The sequence below is a fragment of the Suricata suricatta genome, chromosome 5 (genome assembly GCF_006229205.1).
Source record: "Suricata suricatta isolate VVHF042 chromosome 5, meerkat_22Aug2017_6uvM2_HiC, whole genome shotgun sequence".
NCBI classification, from domain to species: domain Eukaryota; kingdom Metazoa; phylum Chordata; class Mammalia; order Carnivora; family Herpestidae; genus Suricata; species Suricata suricatta.
The window spans coordinates 127,673,561-127,694,905 of record NC_043704.1 but is presented as its reverse complement, the minus strand read 5'-3'; positions in this window follow the sequence as shown (position 1 = coordinate 127,694,905).

Sequence of the window (21,345 nt, the reverse complement as noted above, 5' to 3'; positions counted from 1 at the left end):
GATGGACATTTAGGCTCTTTCCATGATTTGGCTATTGTAGAAAGTGCCCCTATGAACACTGGGGTACATGTGCCCCTATGCATCAGCACTTCTGTATCCCTTGAGTAAATCCCTAGTAGTGCTATTGCTGGGTCATAGGGGAGTTCTATCGATAGTTTTTTGAGGAGCCTCCACACTGTTTTCCAGAGCAGCTGCACCAGTTTACATTCCCACCAACAGTGCAGGAGGGTGCCCGTCTCTCCACACCCTCACCAGCACCAGCACCTATAGTCTCTTGATTTGTTCATTTTAGCGACTCTGACCTGTGTGAGGTGGTATCTCAGTGTGGTTTTGATTTGAATTTCCCTGATGATGAGTGACTATGAGCATTGTTTCATGTGCCTGTTGGCCATCTGTATGTCCTCTTTGGAGAAGTGCATAATGACAGATTTTAAAATACTTCTCTTAGTCCTTGGTAGATCAAGAAAACAAACATCACTTAGAACATAAGAAATCTGAATAAACAATACACACTTGATATAATGGGGACAAATAGACATATATAGACCACTTCTACCAAGCACTTCAAAATATACAAGTTTTTCAAGCACACAGAAAACGTCAAGTACTAGGCCAGAAAACAAATCTCAGGAAATTTCCAGGAATTAGTGTCAGACTACAGTCTCAGATCAATGTGATTACATTAAAATTCAATAAAAAGTGAAAACCACAAAAACCCTTCTTTTTGGAAATAAATATATACCTAAATAATTCAAAGACTAACAAAAAAAATCTTAACAAGATCTACAAAGTATTTAGAAATGAGCAATAATGAATATACCTCACTTTACAATTTATGAGGTGCAGCTAAAATAGTACTTAGAGGGAAATACATAGCCTTAAATACACAGATTTAGCAAGGGCAGAAAGGGACTTTGCCCTTCTCTTATTCTGTGACCCTAAGAGTCCCACCTCCAAAGACCATTATCACCCCAGCTACCTTTCAGGTGACTTCCACTTTAGTTTACCCAATGGGTGATACTGGCCAACGTCAGAGAGTAGATAGAGAAATGGGACCATTTATTCTCTGCTTCCTCCTTACTGAGCCATGGAGTTGGCAGCGGCTATGTTGCTCTGCCCAAGGTCATAGCTCTTTTGGGGCAGCTCCTCTGCCAAGGCCATTTGTCTCATGGGGGGATATTGGGAATAATGTTATGCTAATAAATTGGAAAATAGGTAAATGGATAAATTTCTAGAAAAAAATATAATGCAATTCCAATAAAAATCCCCAAAGATAGCCCCACACAAGAGGTCCCGGAGCCATCTCACAGTAGGATTCTGGAGCCAATTATTAAGTATTAAGGACCTTTGTGAGCTGACTGTTAACTGTTGACAGCTTGATACCAGCCATAATGGGAGTTTATAGTGTAGTAAACACTACAACCAGTATAGAATTAAGTTATTACTTAAGAATCTACCAAAATTAAAAACCTCAGTCTGAAAAAATTTAAGCATCAAGCTCTGTCAAACGTTTATGAAACAAGTAATTCCAGTCTTGTACAAACTCTTTCAGGGACAAGATAAGCAGGGCATCATTTAATGAGTTTAGCATAACCTTGATGTCCAAACTGATAAAGTATGAAGCAGAAAAATAAGAGGACCATCTCACTCATTAATACATGAACAAAAATGATAAACAAACTGCTAGCAAAGCAAATCCAATAATGTGTAAAAAAGGTAAATGACCACACTGACCGCAGTGAGCACTAATATATAGACTCGTCCAATCACTGTCATGTACACCTGAAACTAATACTAACATTGTATGTCGACTCTACGTCAATTAAAACAATATAAAGAAAATGAATTTTACCCAGAAATGCAGGGATTAACAAAATCTTTTAATGTGATTCTCTACCTTAAGAAACCTAATGAGAAAAGTCTCATCATCTCAATAAATAAATAACCTTTGATGAACATCAATAATATTCACAAGTTTTAAAGAAAAAAAATTCCTAACATCAAGAATCAATTTCCTTAACCTAATAAAGAGCAACCCCTTCCCCTCCAGAAATAAAAGCAAACATGCTAACATGTTAAAATTATTTTTTATAAAATCAGAAACAACTCAAGGATAGTCAAACTCTCTTACCACTTCTATGAAACACTGTGCTGGGGATTCTACCTAACATTTGAAGGCATGGGAAAGAAACACTATGTACAAAACAACAAGGCTCGTTATGGTAAACAGAGTGTGGGGAAGGTAGCTGGTGCCGCTCTCCTGGAGGAAATTCAAAGCCAGTTTCGTATCACAGCAAGCCTTGAAGGAGTTGAAGGGGCCCAGGGCAGGCCGCCTCTAAATGTGCCAGGTTTACATATTGTTTATTTTAAATGAAAGTTACACAAGAATCAGCTGGTGCAAGGGCGCTTAGACCTTCCTCTGTGCCCCTGGAAGCAGGAAATGCATCTCCCATATATGAAAGGTATTCTCCCTGCACCGAGGAAGAAGACATCCTTAGCACCAGAGAGGAACTAAAATGCCACGAAATCTGTAGAAACAAACCTTGTTCCTTTTTTTTCTAAGCTACCACACCTCAGTCCCAATTCCAAACATCTGTTTTCTTTATCCTGTCAGTTCCTCACAAATTTATTGTCACAAATTTATACTTGGTCTAACAAATATAAAAACTACATGCTGTGATCATTTCTTTAGGTCCCGGTTTCATTTTGGGGCTTCCATGTGCACATAGTAAAGCTTTGGCATTTTCCTCCTGTTAATCTGTCTCATATAAATTTAATTCGTAGTCCATCTGGAAGACATGGAAGAGGGAGGAAGAATTTTTCCTTCCCTACAAAGCCAAGGAGAGGAGAGTTAAGTGGAAGACCCAAGAAGGTAAGAAAACAGTTGCCCTCCTGGCTCTTCCGTAATGATGTGGCTGACAGGGGAAGCCACTCCTACCAGGCAATTAGTAGAGATTCCAGAGGATGTCCCCACCCTCCCAGGGACCACGTTCTGAAGCCAGAGAGCAGGGGAGTCCCATTCCATCTCAGCCCACTGCAGCCTCCAGCCAACTGACGCCCAGAGGGAAGCAACCACTCCTTCCCTCCCAGGACACTGAATCCCCACTCACTTCCCACCGTTGGAGGCTGGTGGCTGCATGGCTGGTGGTTCCAGATTCCATCATCCAGTGAAAATTTTAAAACAAAACAAGCAGAAAAACTTGGTCTTCAACCTGGGGCCCTTTTTACATTCTCATTGTCCAGACCACACCCTATACCTATTAAATGAGTTTCGGGAGTGACACCAGACATCAGTTTTTAAAAAACAAAGCAAAACAAAACAAAACAAAAAACCCAAAACCAAAGGAAACCAAGCCAGAACAAAACAAAAGAAAACAAAACACCCCAGGCTATTCCGGTGTGCAAGCAAGTTGAAGCCCTTCTCAAACTATGTCTATGGACCAATTGCTTTGGCATTGTGAAATGAATAAGGAAATCGCATTTAAAATGGAGTTAGCTATTAATAGAGAGAACCAACTGGGAGTTGCTAGAGTGAAGGGGAGTAGAGGGATGGGCAAAATGAGTGAAAGGGAGTGGGAGTTCCAGGCTTCCAGTTATGGGGTGAATAAGTCATGGGCATAAAAGGCAGAATATAGAGAATATGGTCAGTGATATTGGAACAGCATTGTATGGTGACAGATGGGAACTACCATTGTGGTGAGCATAGCAAAACCGTATAGAGAAGTGGAATGTTCCACACCTGAAATAATGTAACATTGTGTGTCAACTATACTCAAAATTTTAAAAAAATAAATTCAATGGAGTCAAGGGATCCCTGAGGAGGGAGCCCTCACGCAGATACCACTCATTGCAACCTGTGGAAGAGGCAGGAAGAAGAAAGATCACTCAGGAAGAAAGGAAGGGAGGAAGGGACTGAGAGAGAGAGGGAGGGAGGGAGGAAGATCTCTCCCTGAACAGGAAGAAAGGAAGGGAGGAAGGGACTGAGAGAGAGAGGGAGGGAGGGAGGAAGATCTCTCCCTGAACGCAACAATGCACTAGCCACTGCTTGCAGCCATCTTCTGTAACCTCAAACTCTTAGTCTTCAATGAACTTTTTTTCAAAACCATCCTCCCCAGTTTCCTCTTGGAACACAGTAAAAGCTGACCTTCCCTTTGTCTCTTAGGACTTGCCTATTGTTTGCTATAGTTTGCACATTGCAAATTGCAATTCCTCTGCTATTCCTGAATAAGCTCCTTTTGCTGAGTAAAAGAACTGGCTATTTTTAAGGCTGACAGCACTACTGGGGAGCTCTATAGAACTGCAGAAACTTGGACCACACTCAGACTTACTAATCTGTGTGCCCATCCATGTCTGAAAATGTTAAATTTAGGGATATAGACCTGTGGAGGCTGCTAGGGTACAGCGATTTTTCTGGAGAAGCAGATTGAGCTAGGTATTAATCACCCTGTTCCCATCCATCTTGTCCACTGCTGCCAAAGTGATCTTTTCCTAAACTCAAATCCTGTACTGCTGTCCTCTGGCCTGCACTGTGGAGTCCAACTCCCTGATCTCGGTGCCCACTCACCGCTCCTCTCTCCCATCCCCAACATTTGGTCTCCTCTTTACCTACTAACCCCCTCCCCACACACCCCTTACACACACACACACACACACACACACACACACACACACGACACGCTTGTGCCTCTGCTAATTCTGCCTCCTTTGTGTAGAATTCTTCCCAATCTCAGCCCAGTAAGTCTCACCCTCTTGCTTGCCTAAAGACCTCCTCTCCCTGCCTCAAACTCTGGTCAAATATCTCCTCCTCTGGGAACCTGGAAGCATTAGGCATTTCCTCCTCCAATTTCCTGCGGCTTCTCCTACAACAGTTTGAATATGGCTGTGATTACTGAGTAGGAATTGTTTGTTTTTCAAGTCTGTCTTGCTCATGGCTTTGTGCTCTTAAGGGCAGGGACTGTGCTCTCTTGTTTATTGTCTGCCTCTGACCTCTCACATCCTCTCTAGCTAAAGGCATCATGAATTTTGCCAGGGCCATTAGCCAGGGGTCTAACTAGACCCCCTATTCCTCCTCATAGTTCCATCAGCAGCTCATGGGATTTCCCCTTTAAGACTCACATTCAACTAACTATATTTGTGAAACATTTAGTAAATGCCACCTTGGGAATACAAAGATGACGACAATCACATGTTGGGGGGTGGGGACAAATGTTCCTCTACCTTTCAAAGGTTCTTCTGGCTGGTCTAAGAATAAAGATGACATGAAATAGATTAGCAAGAGAAAAGCAAAATGTAATTTTGCACGTTTGGGAACTGCACATGCACACGCAATTCAAAGGCAGAAAGGTAAAATGAGGCTTAAATGCCATCCTGAGCTAAGGAATGGGATGGGGCCTGTGGCTTCAAAGCCGAGGAGGGTGATTCATAGGGCAGTAGGAAGAACATATGATTGGCAATTAAATGTTTGCCCTGTCATACAGATGGGTCACCCAGATAAAATTTATCTCTGGTATTAACTCTTATTCTGGGAAAGGCAACCAATTTAGATTCTTATAGGTAGTTAAAGGAGAGGCAAAACTTTCTCCTGAACCTAAAGGGTTTTCCACTGCATTCAGCTCAAAATAGTCAACATGCCAAAGTGGCACATTTTGAGGAGGCTTGTTCTGAACCCCACACACTTTTTTTTCCAAAAACATATCTTTGTAACATGTAACTATTCCATCTTCCTGCCCACCCCCCCCCAAGCAAGTATGTTGAAACTGTAAGTCCCAATAGGAAGGTAGTGTGATGGCACTCTGTATTTTCAGCAAAGCTATTGAGAGTAAAAATGTTAGATTAAAACATTAATAAGCCACACCCCTGGGGTGATATTTCACATATGGTGGTTGTGTTGTATACATTCACCACAAACACTGAGTGAGCGAATAAAGCTAGCCATTGCTTCTAGGAGAATACAGGGTTAGGTTCCTGAAAGCCTCTGATCACAAGGTCTTCATCACTTGGTGGATATGTAACCTTGCTTTATGCGGGCTTCTATTTAAAGACACCTTAGCTAATACGTATTGTTGATTCAGCAACATAAATCCATGGCCAACAGCACTAGAACTCAACCATATCTAATGCACGTTTTCTCTGAAACGCCCCTAAGGGATGTCTGTGCTTACACCACAAACAGCACTACACACTACACTGGGGGGGGGGGGGCGCATTTTAAGCATGAAGTCACCAACAAAAGGCACAAAAATACGAAAAGCATGCCACTAAATAGACCTTGAAAAGGACAGTTGTTTTCAATAGGAGACCTGAAACAAGAAGGCAGAAGGTCACTTGGTTGGGCTTCAGCGGGGACTGTGCCCGTAAAGCACATCAACTATTTCACCACCTTGCATATGTCCACCAAAGCACTGAGTACTGATTTGGGATTACAAGTAGATTTCAGCAGAGAAGGATAGTCACAACTGTAGAATCTGCAAATAGTGAGGATCAGCCCATATCTAACAACTGGTAGGGAAGGAGCCCCAGCAAATCAGAAAAGATGTAAACATTACTTAAGGCTCTGGAGCCCCTGATATGCCAGGAAGGGATACTTCAAGTGGGGTTGGGTGCTGGGTGATGGGAAGCTCTAGGGAGAGCCCACAGGAAGAGCTGTGTGGCCAGGGACAGCATGGAGACAACAGCTAATTACCAGTCTAATTATGGCATTATCAATCTGATTGCCTCTAGCGGCCCTTCCTCATGTCAATATAATAACAGGCCAGGAAGTCCCCTGTTTTTCTCATTACTCATTATTTTGTCGGTCTGCTTGACTCACTTCTATGGGAAATTGCATTATCCTTGCTTCAGACAAAAAACTTAATTGTATCTTAGGAAAGAGGAAATCTCCTGACAAACAACTTTCATAGTGACCTATTGGCTACTGGCAAATTTATTATGCTTCAAGCCGCACTGTCCTCCATCTTTGTGGCCAGGAGCTCAGCCTGTTCCACAAGACACCTCGGTGCTGTCCGAGCTTGCGGTCAGGCCAGTTCATAAGAGCGCCGCACCAGTGCAAAGGGAAGTGGAGCGGAGAGGCCTGTGTAACAGGTTGCTGTGAAAATGACCACCAAACGCCAAACAGGAGTGAGGCAAGATTTTATTCACGACTGTGCCAAACTGGATCTCCTGATGTTAAGGAGAAAAGTGCAAAGAATGGCCCCGAACAAAGGCAGCAGTGAGTTTTTATGGACTTCAGCAAGGCAGAATACATCATTAGTTAGTTAACCAATCCTAGTTAAACACCTAAGATATCGCAAGGCAGTGACTCAGTTACTTTTTACATGCTGGCGTTGGCCTTGCCCTGGCCAGATCTTAGTGAGAGGAGTGGGGGAGTGTTTTTCAACAAGTTATCTGTTTAGCAAGCAGGCGAAGTTACAGAAGCAGGACAAGGTGGTCAGCACCTTCTGATCAATGTAACAGGGAGCTACACAGGCTTTTATCTCCATGTTTTAGGAGTTATCACACAGTCAGAACAGTGAACGGGGAGGTGCATTCGCAAAGCAATGTACAGAAGCCAAAACAGCCGGTTAATGATGTTCCATTTTATTTAGGTTTGTTAACCTATAACAGCCTGGGGGGGGGGGGGTGTCAGGGACACGAGGACTGAGATGGGAGAAGCCTAGTCTGGCCCTGGCTCAATGCCCTTCAGTGTCCAACCTGGTCTAGAGCAGTGACAAACGTGACATGTGATACAGATCACCCGAGAACCTTGTGGAAGGGCAGATCTTGATCCTGCAGATCTGGGGTGGGACCCAACACTGTGCATCTAACCAGCTCTCGGGGGATGTTGATGCTACTGGCCATGGCCCCCGCTGTGAATACTAAGGGTCTGGGTTGTAACGGTGGTTCTCAATCACACCTGAGTGTATTGAAATCACAGAGAGTCTGCAAAATCATAGATTGTGCCCTATGTCACCAGAGTTTCAGACTCAGCAGACCTCAGTTAGGGGCCTAAGAATTTGCCTTTTTAACAAGTTCCAAAGTGACAATAATGCAGCTAGTTTGGGAATCACACTTTGAGAATTACTGATCTAGTCTAATGTAGTCAAACTCTTAGAACCTTGTTTCCTCCAGCTTATTTATGCACACGGTAATGCTGGCTTTTCATCACACTGGCAAAGAACTTGAGGTTCTCATAAAAGCTATCACTCTGATGATGAAGTTCCTGAGGTCAGGGGCCACATCCTCAATTCATTTCACACAATATCAGTGCACTAGGGACACATTAATCCAGTCTGGATTTGTGACAATTAAGTACTGAATTTTACCATCTGATGAGAACCTCTGCCCTTCTAAGTGCTTTCTATTTCAACTGGCACAAAACTAATCACCAGCTGCCAATTTTACTCTCAATTCATTTTTACCGATTCCAAGTTTTACAAATTTCTTCTTTCTCTTTTTGCAAATGAAAATCCCTAGAAAGAAAGCAACTGAAGAGCAGGCAGTATGGCTCCTTCACTTTGTAGCTCCTATGCCTAAAACAGGACTGTCAAAATGTAAGTGCTCAAAGTATTTGAGGAGGAGGAAGGGAGGGAAGGAGGGAGGGAGGAAATGTATACCCTTCGTTCAATGTACAATTTGCGATTAGCATGTCTTCAAAATACCTAAACTGAAATCCTTTCTAAAGACAGAATTTATTTACTTTTAGTTGCGTCTTTATTGCAGATTAAGTCCTTCTGGCAATAAAAATTCAAACGATCTCTTAATAATAATGGTAATAAATTTTAAGAGCCGCTGTGTTACAATACCATTAGTTTATAGAAAGCAGTTGGCACCTAGGTCACGGGGAGGGCATAACTTTGATCTATTCATGAAATAAGAACATTATGGGCTCCTGCGTGGATCAGTCGATTAAGCATCTGACTCTTGCTTTCGGCCCAGGTCATGTTCTCTTGGTTTGTGAGTTTGAGCCCCGCTTGGGATTCTGTCTCACTCTCTCTCTGCCCCTCTCCCACTTGCTCTCTATGTGTTTCTCAAAATAAATACATATAAACTGAAAAAAAAGAGCATTATCTTTCTTCTAACCAAGCTGATAGGGGAGGTAACTCAGTAACGCTACTGTAATAGAGATGTGTACAAGGCTGTGGGACACAGGAGGGTTCCTGGGAGGAAGCAGGAGAGACTGAGAAAGTGTCATTTACACAGGTTCTTAAAGGACGTGACAAAAGGGACATAGAGCTGCAGGTGGGACACAGTGCGTTCTAGGTGGAGAACAGCACGTGCAGATGTACCCAGAAGTGCACCCTGAGAGAAAATCACCACTGCTAAACCAGTGGGGGGTGAGGGAGTGTCTATATGGTCTCCCAGCTTTGAGCACCTGCCACCTGGGTCCACCCACGCCAACTAAATAGCTATTTATATCACCTGTAGTGTTGTTTAATTCAGGGCTTAATGACAACCGTAAACAATTTATCACGAATGACTGAGCCCAAACTATGGAATGAGAAGCACATAAAGACTACTACACGGCTCTAACAGCAAAAGGAAGGTATCTATGGAGAAAGGTTTGGTATGGACATCCAACTTCCCATCACTAAGTAAATGGTAAGAGTCCTTAGCCCCTGGCACTCTGCTACTCCAGATTTCTTTTCTTCTCTGGTTGTTTGAGATCTGCTGACCCACTTTTGGGAGTCTCATGACATTCATCCCCACACAACCAACACCATCGTCCTGGATTGGAACTTGTACTTTCAGTGCCTGCCTCAGCACAGATTCAAGGTGCATCACATTATAACAGAGATTTGGCCATAGCTCTGCCATGAGAACTCTCCTGCTTCTTGTGTGAGTTATTCGTCCATAAATGGCTTCTCTCTTTGGTGACAGGGCCATGAACGCAGACTCCAGGAGTGGAAAAGCAAGAAAAATGCAGTTTCCCCTGGAACCTGGAGAAGGAACACAACCCTACCCACATCTTGATTTTAGCCCAGTGAGACCCATTTCTGACTTCTAACCTCTGGAACTGTAATTAAATTTGTGCTGTTTTCAGTTACCAAAAGAAAACCTTCTGTAATTTGCCAAGGGAAACTAATATAGCATTCTTTAAAGATAAAACGGAAGCACAAAGAAGTTCACTAACATTCTAGTAAGTGCCTAGCCGGGGTCCGAACCCCAGATTCCTGTTAACTACATTCGAGTGAGATTCTGGATCTAAGACTTAATACTTAGTTGGCAGAATTTGTTGATTATTTAATATGCAAGGATTCAGGAGATGAAGAAATTCAGGGTACCACCAAGGTTGCTTGTTGAAGCCACTACTGAGGAAGTGACAGCACTCATTGATGGAATTTTAAGAATCGAATGAGGGGCGCCTCGGTGGCTCAGTCAGTTAAGTGTCCGACTTCAGCTCAGGTCATGATCTCACGGTTCGTGGGTTTGAGCCCCACATTGGGCTCTGTGCTGACAGCTAGCTCAGAGCCTGGAGCCTGTCTTCAGATTCTGTGTCTCCTTTTCTCTCTGACCCTCCCCTGCTCATGCTCTCTCAAAAATAAATAAAACATTAAAATAAATAAAAGGATCAAATGAGCAATTATGGGAGAGTATTTAATCTGCTTACTCAAATCCAGACTCTGCCCATAGTGAAACTAAACTATGGGAATTGCTCCTAAGGAAGAAGAGCCTCAACAGGACCATCTCTGTGGCCTCTCATGGGAAAACAGCATGCGAGAGAGATTTTGTCAAACAGGGTAAGTCTCTACCTTTCAAAAGAGGACTTCTCTGTCTTGTAAGAATCATTATCACTTCTCTTCACTGTCATGAATTCCCTCCAAATCAATTTATAAACCAGCTGCCTATCAAACATGTCTAACTCACAATCCATTCTTCAATCGCCATACAACATGAAGATTTGAGGAAACTCCTTTGGGAGAAGTTATTTAATGTGCAGAGGAAAACATCCCACCGGTTATATGACAGAAATTCCTTGCCTGAGGGAAGCAATATTGTGTGAGTGGAGACCCATAGGTTTTGGAATCGCAGCGACCTGGGTTTCAAATTCTGGTTCTGCTGCTTACTGTCTGTGTGGTCTTGGACAAATTACTTAACCTCCCTGAGCCTTCTTTATTTGAAAAATGAGGATATAAATCCTACCTCTTGGGATTATTAGGAGGATTAAATGAGACACATATATAAAGTGCCTTGAACATAAAAGGTGCTTAAACAACATTTCCTTTAACTTTGAAAATCAGAAAGACCTATGGAAAAAAAAAATAAAGAAAGGAAAAATTTCTGCCTGAAATACGTCATTACCTATTGTGGGAGGTCACTTTTACACAGCCCGTTTTTATCGCCTCTAAAGTGTGGCTCAATCTTGTCAAGTAATTGAAGATCTTCGTTATTACCACATAGCTCAGCTGATTTATCACTCAGACCATGGTTCTGGGTTCCCAAGCTCTGCAGAGCCTGCTGGAGTGAGTGTCAGCTACCCTCACACAAGGAGAGCAGAGATCAGGGCGCCTGGGTGGCTCAGTCGGTTAAACACCCAACTCTTGATCTTGGCTTAGGACATGATCTCACAATTTGGAGGTTTGGGCCCTGTGTTGGGCTCTGCGCAGAGCCTGCTTGGGATTCTGTCTCTTCTTCCCTCTGTCCCCTCCCTGCTCACTTGCTCTCTCTCTCAAAATAAATAAAGTTTAAATTGAAAAAAAAAGAGAGAGACCAGAGATCAAATTTCCACTCTTCTGGAGACACTCAACCCAGTCGATCAGCTCACCTACAAGTATAACCCAAGCAAAACAAGCTCCCCATGGGGTCCAGTCTAAATCCAGAGTTGTACTCAAAGAAATGATGTTCAACAGGAAACACAAAATGGAAAACTCAAATATTTCCCTTTCTTCTCTGGATCATCTCCCCTCCACAACTGCTCAGGAGCCATGCTCTTTCTCAGAAAATCATGTTTCATTCTCTTTATTCAGGTCTGTGCTCGAATGCTACCTGTGCAAAGAGATTTCCCTGACATCTCTATCTAATAGCATCCCCTATTTCTTTCCCTCATCCTGCTTCATTTTTTTTCTCCGAACTTAATACTATCTGAAACAATGCCATAGACTTATGTTTATTTGAGTATAGTCTGTTCTCTCGTGTAAACTCGAGGAAGACTGGGTCTTTCTCTGTTTTGTTATGTTGCTATTACCATCATTCACTGCTGTGTCACTAGCGCTTAAAACAGGTCTAGGTACATAGCAGGTGCTCAATAAATTTTTGTTAGCTGAAAAAGATCTTTTTAAAAGATCGGTTGTCTAGGATAATAATGCGTATTATTTATATTATTTATTGAGTCAGGCCCTGTGGAATTCTATGAGTTAAGTGCTATTATTATCATCCCCCATTGTATAGGTGAGGAAACTAAGATTTCATGAGCTCAAGGAGCTTGCCCAGAGACACACAGATTGTATGTGGTAGGATCTGGAGTCAAGCCTCCATGGAGCCCTTAATCCCCATACCACATCCCAGTCTGCAGAGTTAATAGGCCTGTAAAACCACTTCCAAGTCTGTGGTAACAAAAGGACACTCAGAAAGCTCGACAACGTTGCAAAAAAAGTAAAACATCATAACTCTTGGGAAGTAAGTTTGCCAACTCCTCCCCGGAGCCTTAGCAGCAAATGGGGATGTAACTAACCAAGAGGGAAGGAACAAACATGTTCTAAAAGAGGCAGCATTCTTTCAACTCAACCACTGGAGCCGACATAGATTGACCTTTGAAAGATCCATTTGGGAAACCTAGAAACACCCTCTACTCCGAACCCTGATCTGTTTTTATCCAAAAGACACACAGCAGATTTCATTCTTCAAAAAGGTGAGTTCTACTGAGAACAGAGGGTGTGGAGAGAAAAAAAAAGTTAGTGAAGATAGGAGGCAGGTGGCTGGGACCACACAAAGATGAAGGTAACTCCAAGATGTGGGGTAGGTTTGCATAAGCATCACCTGGGGTTTCAGAGAATAAAGGAAGAATCAATCTCTCTCTCTCTCTCTCTCTCTCTCTCTCTCTCTCTCTCTCTCTCTCTCTCTCTCTCTCACTCTCACTCTCACTCACTCTCTCACTCTCACTCACTCTCTCACTCTCTCACTCTCTCACTCTCACTCTCACTCTCACTCTCACACACACAGCCAATTCCTCTTTTCTGAGTACTCTGGCCCACCACATGTTATGTAATTATTAGTTTATCTGATTCCACTTGCCTCACAAATACTTCCCAAAAGTAAACATATGTTGTTTATTTCTGCAACGCTAGCATCTACGGACCACAGTGCTCAGAATTCAGATACCAGTAAATACTTGTTAGATAAATGCATGATAGAAAACAAAATTGGTCTTTGCTCAGGTAAATACCAAAATAATACAAATTTTGTCATTTAAACTTTAAACCTCCGGCTCAGACCTACCTTTTCGCAGAGATACAGCAGAAGGGTTAAAAATACCAGCTTTATATTCAGGAAATCCTGGATTTCACTCTGGCCCTTAATGTTCTGCGTCCTGAGAGAAGCTGTTAACCTCCAAACTCTCTTCATCTGTACCGTGGCAATAACAGGTACCCTCCTGACGGAGGTCACAGAGGGGACGTGACCGCCGGCTGACCCGTAAGGGGGCTGGGGCGGGGGCGCGTGAAAGCTCCTAACCCCCTCCCGTGTTCTTAGAACGTACACACTTCTGCCGATTCTTCCCCGAGTGGGGACGATGTTCAAGGACGAAGCCTTGACAGAGCAATGCGTTATTGTGACCATCTAGATGTATCCATTACGGCCTCCATATAAACTGTGAAGATTCTGGCCACAGGTGTGGAAATTGGAGTCTTTCTGCGCCAGAGACGAACCTCAGGGTAAGTTCCTTATTAAACCCGCCCCGGCCGGTCTGGAGCGGCCTGCCTCTTTCTTTGGGCTCCCCGTGCCCTCCGGCGGGGAACCAGGTTCCGGTTTCCCTCGGGGAAATTCCCCAGGCTGTGGACCGACACTTGCGGGGGTGTTGAGCGGACGGTGTACGTTGAAAGCTTCCAGAAAATGCTACGCATGGCCCTTAGAAAGTGTTTTCATTTAACTGTCCGAGGTTAGCCTCCTTCCTAGGAGCCTTGCTGGAGCTCTGGTAGATAATCGGCTAATCATTCTCCAAGGCTTAACAAGTTGAAAGAAAAAAAAAAGATACGAAGACTTCTAAGAATGTAATACTTAAGCATGTCAAAATATCATCAATAAATTTTAAACAAATAGCAAAAACTAGAAGTATTTGCAATAAATAAGATAAAGATTCATTTAAAGAGATCAATAAAAAAAATGTTTAAACCCTACAAAAAAGGTAAACAATTTTAACAAAAAATTCATCAGAAAGAAATGTAAATGACTAAAAAAAAAACAAATTTAAAATAAGGCTTTTATGCTTGCCAATATTTGAAGGACTACCTAACAAAACACTGAAATGCAATTTGTGGTATATCGAATTACTGAGAAAACCAGGGAGAGAGAAGGAGGGAAGGAAGAAAATATTAAAGTTATGCTTTCAACTGGAGTTTTACATATGGCTGGTGGTGATAAAAATTGAAAGAAGCTTTCTAAAAACAAGTTGGCAATATTATGAACCGCATTTTAAAAATTCACACCCTTTGAGGGGGTACCTAGGCATCAGACTCTTGTTTTTGGCTCAGTCATGACGTCACAGTCCATGAGATAGAGCCTTGAAATGGACTCTGTGCTGACAGCGTGGGCCCTGCTTGGGATTCCCTCTCTCCCTCTCTCTCTCTGTCCCATCCCTGCTTACACGCCCTCCCTCCCCCCTTCTCTCAAAATAAATATTTTTTTAATTTTTTTTTTAAATTAAAAATAAAAATTCACATCCTTTGATTCAGTAGTTTCAGTTTTAGAATCTATCCTGAAGAAATAATAAAAATTACATAAGAGTTATATATAATAATGTTCATTTCAGTATAATTCAAAATAGGGAAAAAATGAAAAAATACAAATGTTAAATTATTACACTATAAGAAAAGCACTCAACATAATTTTAGAATCTATATCTTAGGAAAATACTTAAGCCAGTGTTCAGGAAAATATAGTGGGAATACAAAAGATTATGTTTTTTGGAATTAGATTTTCATAGAATTTTGTGATTCCAGTTACATACATATGTATGCGACTATATATACTACCATTTAATGATTACAAGATGTATATTCTCACATTTTGAAATTAGGATCTTCTTCAAACCAACTGTTTCAGATTCTATAAAATCCTGTGGATTTATGACACTATTTCTCTTATCCACTTGTTGATTATACCATGGGTTACTTTTATTTTCTTCTTTATCATTTATTATTTTCATAAATCCATAATGGATAGATTTTACTGTTCTAATAGTATTTAGGAAGTAAATAATAGTTAACTGACTGCCTGATCAACCACGCTAGGGAAGAGATGTCAACACATAAGTGAAAAACCAAAGTAAAATAGTCAAAGGAAGAGGAGAAGGGTAGAAAGCAGTGCGAGCAGCAATACGTTTACTGCCAGGAAGGAAAGGAGGAGGGGGATTATGGGTTGCACTATGTCTCCCCAAAACATGTTGGAGTACTAACCCCAGTACCTGTGAGCATGACCTTATTTGTAAATAGGATCTTTGTAGATGATCAAGTTAAAATGAAGTCATTAGGGTTCTTCTAATGAATGTGACTTCATTAAAAGGAGAAATTTGAACATGTAGATAGACACAGACAGGGAAAATGCCATGGGAAGATGAAGACGGAGAGTGGGGTGATGCATATACAAGCCAAGAGACCCCAAAATTACCAGGAAACCAGTAGAAGCTAGAGGAGAGGCATGCAAGATATTCTCCCCACAGCCCCAGAAGGAACCCAACTTAGTTAATAGCCTTAATCTTGGATCTCCAGCCTCTAGAACTGTTAGACAATAAATTTCTGTTGTTCAAGACACACAGTCTATGGTGCTTTGTCATAGCAGCCCTAAAAACTAATCAAGGTGCAAGGAGGGGAGGAGGGAAAGAAGGAAAGACCGCAACTCTGGTCAGCCTGGTAAATTGAGTCTCTGGGGAGAAAAAAGGAAAATGTCCACCAAAAGCCAGTTTGTTATGTTAAAATAGTCAAGATAACCACAAGTTTCCTAAAAATAGTTCATAGTGTTACTATGTGTTTCATTCCTGAGAAGATCATGGATGAGTGCAGACTGTCTGGAAGACACTGTGTTTCCTTCCTCTGCATTACAAACAGACTTCAAGAGCAAGGTTCAGGGACAGATAAGTGTTATCTCTGAGATGACTTGAGACAAGAAAAAGAATGCTAAGCTTTTGCAGAGGGCAGGAGATCTGGGGTCAGTCGCAGCAGTAACTTTGTTCCCCTCCCAGCTCTATGCAGTGTTGTCCTCTGAGGCTGAGGAACTAATGGGAAAAGGATCCGGGAGTATAGCTCATGTTTCTCTGGGAGGCCTACTGTTCAAAGCAGGTGCACAGCGTAGAGCAAATTATTTTTATTCTTCTCCAGTATTTCTGTGCTGATTTTTTGACGTGAGTCCTTCCCTGAGTTAGTGTTTTTTAAAGGGAGGTTGACATAAGATGCTCAGCAACATCACTTGGAGTACTTATTTGAAACTCCAATTTCTGTCCCCACACAATCCTCCAAATCTGGAGATTCAGGATCTCTGGGAGTAGAATCCAGGACTCTGCACTTTTTTTTTCTTATCCATCATTTTGATTTACTTTTTTTTAATAGTTTATTGTCAAATTGGTTTCCACGCACCTACTGCTCTTCCCCATAAGTGCCCTCCTCCGTCACCACCACCTCTTTTCCCCCCTCCCTCTCTCCCTTCAACCCTCAGTTCATTTTCAGTATTCAGTAGTCTCTCAAGTTTTGCATCCCTCTCTCTCCCCAACTCTCTTTCCCTCTTCCCCTCCCCCTGGTCCTCCATTAGGTTTCTCCTGTTTTCCTGTTAGACCTATGAGTGCAAACATATGGTTTCTGTCCTTCTCTGCCTGACTTATTTCGCTTAGCATGACACCCTCAAGGTCCATCCACTTTGCTACAAATGGCCAGATTTTATTCTTCCTCATTGCCATGTAGTACTCCATTGTGTATATATACCACATCTTCTTGATCCACTCATCAGGTGATGGACATTTAGGCTCTTTCCATGATTTGGCTATTGTAGAAAGTGCCGCTATGACCATTGGGGTACATGTGCCCCTGTGCATCAGCACTTCTGTATCCCTTGGGTAATCTGCACTTTTTTTTCAACCAACATCCTTGGTGGATTTTTTTAGAACAGCTCTAGGGCCTAGCTGCCTCTGGTCCCTAGATTCTTGGGTTGCCCAAGTAACAAGGTCTGTATGTTTGATTGGCTGGTTAGTTTTATAGGGAGTACATTCCCCATATTCTACATTTTCCTTTATGCTAAGAAAGATCTAGAGAAATCTGGAATTTTAACATTATAATTGAAGCCATGGATCAGCGTATAGAAATTAGGAATTCATGTGGTTGGGGTTTTTTTTCTGTTTTTTAATTTATTTTTGAGAGACAGAGAGAGACAGCACGAGCAGGGGATGGTCAGAGAGAGAGGGAGACACAGAATCTGAAATAGGCTCCAGGCTCCGAGCTAGCTGTCAGCACAGAGCCCAACACAGGGCTGGAACCCACAAACCCTGAGCTGAGCCAAAGCCGGACGCTCAAAGAACTGAGCCACCCAAGCGCCCCCATGTGGTTGTTTATTATGGCATGTGGGTTGTTTTGATGATGGACTGGCTCAAAATGGGAGGAAGTTTAGAATATGTATTGTAAGATGAAGAAAAGGCCCAGCCATGCAATAATTGGAGAAAGTTTGCCGCTTGGACATAGAAAAAAAAAATACCTAAATATGGTCACTATATCAAAATGTTGATACAGTCCACAACAGAGACCTAGTTATTATAAGTTGTTATACAGCAGATATCGTAGCGTATGAATCCATAAGGCAGCGTTTTCATTGCCAAGTAGTATTCCATTATATAGATAAACCACATCTTCTTTATCTACTTATCAGTTAATGGACATTTAGACTCTTAACATAATTTGGCTATTGTTGAAAGTGCTGCTATAAACATTGGGGTACATGTGCCCCTATGCATCAGGACTCCTGTACTTCTTGGGTAAATTCCTAGCAGTGATATTGCTGACTCATAGGAGAGTGCTATTTTTAATTTTTTGAGGAAACTCCACGCTGTTTTCCAGAGCGGCTGCACCAGTTTTCATTCCCACCAACAGTGTAAGAGGGTGCCTGTTTCTCTGCATCCTCACCAGCGTCTATAGTCTCTTGATTTGTTCATTTTAGCCACTCTGACCGGCATGTGGTATCTCAGTGTGGCTTTAATTTTTATTTCCCTGATGATGACTGACACTGAGCATCATTTCATGTGTCTGTTGGCCATCTAGATGTCTTCTTTGGAAAGTGTCTATTTGTGTCTTTTGCCCATTTATTCACTGGATTATTTGTTTTTCAGGTGTGGATTTTGGTGAGTGCCTTATAGATTTTGGATACTAGCCCTTTATCTGATATGTCATTTGCAAATATATTTTCCCATTCCATTGGTTTCCTTTTAGTTTTATTGATTGTTTCCTTTGCAGTGCAGAACCTAAGGCAGCACCTTCAAAAACTGCAATAAGTGAGCAGAAATATAAGTACAATAGGAGACTTAACTTACCTTTGAAAATAAGAAAAATAAAAAACAAAAATGCTCTGGTCATCAAAAAATTTTGAAACTCTTAATTTGATCAAATGAAACAATATGGGAAAAAGATGAAAGCAGAAAGCAAGAAATTAAAAAGAAAAGAAAAAACAGAGAGATGGAGCTAATAAATAACCCAAAACTCAAATCTTGAAACAATAACAATGACATTGCTCACTGGCTAATACAACTTTTAAATAGGAAGTGTACAAATTAAGAAGTGAGGGAAAATGTGCCCATACACATACATATATAGGGAATTTTAAAATATGGTGAGAAAACTAGATGAAATTGATTATTTTAATATAAATTATCAAATTTATATTCTAATTATATTATATATTATATTTAGGAATATACTTAAAAGTTTAAAAAAACTTTTTAAGCTTAAAAATTTAGGAATATTATTTAAAAGTCCCAAATAAAATCATAGAAATGGAATTTAGTTGTGCATTGAAAGAAAAATGCAACATGATCAAAAGGGACTGACTACAAAAGTTTAATATTAAAATTCAACATATTTAAAGATCAAAGGAGCAAAAATAGATCGTTCTTTCCATGGATGTTAAAATGGAACTTATAAAATATCCACTACCTATTCAATATACTTTTCTCAATTTTTGGAGACTTTTAATAAAGCAGGAATAGAAGAACTTTTTTAATTAATTTATCTTCAAGTTAGTTAATATGCACTGTAGTCTTGGTTTCAAGAGTAGAACCCAGTGATTCCTTATCTCTTAACATATGACACCCAGTGCTCATCCCCAAAAGTGCCATCCCCAATACCTGTCACCCATTTAACCCATCCCTATGATCCCTCCAGGAACCCCCAGTTTGTTCTCTGCATTTAAGAGTGGAATAGAGGAATATTTTAATGCAATGAATTTGGGGTGGGGTTGGAGAATATGTGCTATTATCTGTGTGTGTGTGTGTGTGTGTGTGTGTGTGTGTGTGTGTGTGTATAAAAGAAAAACTCCAGCTTTCTGCCTAACAGTGAAACATTAGTATTCCCTTTAAAGTCAGAAATGGGCTAAAAATGCCCTTGTAGCACAACTATGATTTAAAATTGCATTTTAAGTACTATTACAATTAGAAAAGAGAAATAAGAAGTAAAAAAAAAACTGGAAAGGAATTCTTAACAATGTTGTACTGGATCAAAGATAAACAGATCAGGGGCACCTGAGTGGCTCAGTCGGTTGAGCCTCCGGCTTCGGCTCAGGTCAGATCTCACGTTCGTGGGTTCGAGCCCCGCGTCGGGCTCTGTGCTGACAGCTGGCTCAGAGCCTGGAGCCTGCTTCCGGTTCCATGTCTCCTTCTCTCTGCTCCTCCCCCTCTCATGCTCTGTCTCTCTCTGTATCAAAAATAAATAAAACATTAAAAAAAAAAGATAAACAGATCAAATAATGGGAGTAAAGGGATGTTGACATACTGTAGCCAAGACCTCACATGGGCCCCGGCATTGTATGGTAATTGCCCTGTCCTTCCATTGCAAGTTCATTTCCCCACTATCTGGGACAAGTAGTTCTCGACTCCTTGCTCCTGAAACCTCTAAGATATATTCCACTCTCCTTGCTTCCTTTAGCCAGGTGATGTTTCTTACTTTTTGCTGAGAATGTAAAAGTCTTCAGAATAAAACTAATTCTCCTATTACAAGGCATGAATTGTCCATGTCCTGTGCACCCTTTCCACCGTGCTCTGGACCCCAGTCCCTCTTTCTTCTATACTCCTGACTACATCATCATGCAAACTCAGTGCTTACACACTCACAAACACAGAGTGGGGAAAGCCCCCATCTTCTTCCTCAGCTTTTCCCTGTCGCCCATTTTCCCCTCCTTTGCATAGCTAAATTTTTCCAAAGAGTGAGTTGGTGGTGGTTGCTGCTTCTACATCCTTGCCTCGTGTCCCCTTCTTGGTGGGCTCTCGTACTTCCATCTGCCCCGACTCTGCTGGCGCTGCTCCTTATCAAAGTCAACATGACCTCTTGCCAAAGCCAGCCGTCACTGCTTCTGTCCTAACTTTTCTTCTGCAAATTCTCGGGGCTTCCAAAAACAGTCAACCACTACCTCTGTGAAGTTCTCTCTCTCTCTCTGCCCGTTATCTGTGACTGTACTTCCTGTTCCCTTCCCAGTTCTCGTAACACCTTTCCAGGCCTCTCCTCTGTTTGTACTCCAAATGTTGCTGGGCTGCAGGCTCTATTCTTCTTAACATTATGGAGGTAAAATTACATACCATAAAATTCATCCATTTTAAGTGTGCCATTCAATGATTTCTCGTAAATCTACAGAATGGTGCAGCCATCACCACAATCCAGTTTTAGAACATCTCTCTGGCCCTGGTGAGATTTCTCTTGATCATTTATAGCTAATTCTGGTTCCCACCCCCAGCCTAGGAGGCTACAAACCAATTTGCTCTTTTTTTTTTAATTAAAAAAAATTTTATAATAGTTTATTGTCAAATTGGTTTCCATATAACACCCAGTGCTTCTCCCCACAAGTGCCCCCCACAATGACACTCACCCCCTCCCTCCCTCCCCCTTCAGTCCCTGGTTCGTTTTCAGTATTCAGTAGTCTCCCTTGATCTGTGTCCCTCACTCTCCCCCACTCTCTTTCCCCCTTCCTCTCCCCATGGTC